Source organism: Rhinopithecus bieti, unplaced genomic scaffold (genome assembly GCF_001698545.2).
Source record: "Rhinopithecus bieti isolate Rb0 unplaced genomic scaffold, ASM169854v2 scaffold_4640, whole genome shotgun sequence".
Classification (NCBI taxonomy): Eukaryota; Metazoa; Chordata; class Mammalia; order Primates; family Cercopithecidae; genus Rhinopithecus; species Rhinopithecus bieti.
In genome coordinates this window covers 785450-787360 of record NW_016804643.1, presented here as the reverse complement: position 1 = coordinate 787360, position 1911 = coordinate 785450, and positions in this window count along the sequence as shown.

Genomic DNA, 1911 nt, shown 5'->3' with positions numbered 1-1911 from the left:
TTCTTTTTTTGAGACGGAGTCTCGCTCTGTCGCCCGGGCTGGAGTGCAGTGGCCGGATCTCAGCTCATTGCAAGCTCTGCCTCCCGGGTTCACGCCATTCTCCTGCCTCAGCCTCCTGAGTAGCTGGGACTACAGGCGCCCGCCACCTCGCCCGGCTAGTTTTTTGTATTTTTTAGTAGAGACGGGGTTTCACCATGTTAGCCATGATGGTCTCGATCACCTGACCTCGTGATCCGCCCGTCTCGGCCTCCCAAAGTGCTGGGATTACAGGCTTGAGCCACCGCGCCCGGCCACTATTTTATCACATCTTAAATATGTAAATCTCGGGCTGCGCATGGTGACTCACGCTTGTAATCCCAGCACTTTGGGAGGCCGAGGCGGGAGGATCACCTGAGGTCAGGGGTTCGAAACCAGCCTGGCCAACATGGCAAAACCCCATCTCTACTAAAAATACAAAATTAGCCGGGCATGGCTGCACATGCCTGTAATCCCAGCTACTTGGGAGGCTGAGGCAGGAGAATCGCTTGAACCTAGGAGGCGGAGGTTGCAGTGAGCCGAGATCATGCCACTGCACTCCAGCCTGGACAGTAAGAGCAAAACTCCGTCTCAAAAAAAAAAAAGAGGGGAAGGGGAAGAGAAGGGGGAGGGGAGGAAGGAAGGGAAGGGAAGGCAAGGAAAGAGAAGGAAAAGGAAGGGAAGGGAAAAAGCAAGCCTGAATACTGCCTCTGCTAACCCTTATTCCCTGGAATAGGCCATAGGGATCTGGGAGAAAGGGTTTACAGTTCTTTCCAATTAAGCAAGGTAATTACTTGGTAGGGAGGTCCTGGAAGCTTAAAAGGTACTTAAGAAGCACAGGTTCCTGCAAGTTCATAGCAATAGCAGAAACATTGTTTGCCTGGTTCATCTGCCCTGGAATCCAGAGGAAAGGGCCAAAGGACTCTTTTTATGCAGCTAAGTATAGTCACGGCTTTTAAAGTGAGTAGCCAGATGTTCCTGGGCAAGGTATCTCATGCCCAAGTGACTCAGCAACCCTTTAAAATTACTGCACAGAAATCCTTCTGCGCTTCAAATAATAGCTTTTACGCCTAAAATCAAATTGCTACACTTTAAACTGCCTCATTTTGTTATGTATGTTAAACCCTATAAGCTCAAACCAAATTAGGATTCTACTAATTAAGACGATGAACCTCTCAGTAAGGTAATGTCTCTCTGGCAGGCCCAGGCCCTATGAGAAAGATTTTCCTATCAACACAGTATACTTGATCCCTACAACAGCTGATTACCCTGATCTTTGCCATCTCTAATTCATCTGCCCACAGTTACTGGCATGATCTAAGTAAAACAATGCCTTTTAACATGTTATTCCCCTCTCAAAAACTTCTCACTTGAAGTTCAACTAGCAAGAGCCACCATAATCTGGCTTCACCTTACCTCCCACCGTTCATCCCACTCGTTTTCATTTGGTGTTTTTGAGTGAGGGATCGATATAATGATACTTGTGTTGTACAAAGGTTAAACTGCTCATATAACAAGGATGAATTGAAAGGAATAATTGAATTGAAAGGAAGAAGGCAGTAAGGAGATTGTCGTAATAGAGGCTGGTAACCTTCAATGGCGGTTTCAGGAGAGTATTATAAACAAGTTTAGATAACAGGAAGTTAAGAGACTAGGTAGACAAGAAACTGGAACATTTGTGGATGGTACAATTTACCTTGAGAAAATGAAGGTGGTTTTCTAATTAGGACTGAAATCATATTTGAGAGAAGTAAATATAACTTTGAAGTTTTCATTCAAGTTTTAAAATGAAGAGTTACTAATGTAAAGAATTTTGACACTGTAAAGATTTGAAAACTATGAGAATTTTTTTAACAATAAAAAATCTTTTCTTTTCTTTTTTTTTTTTTTTTTTTT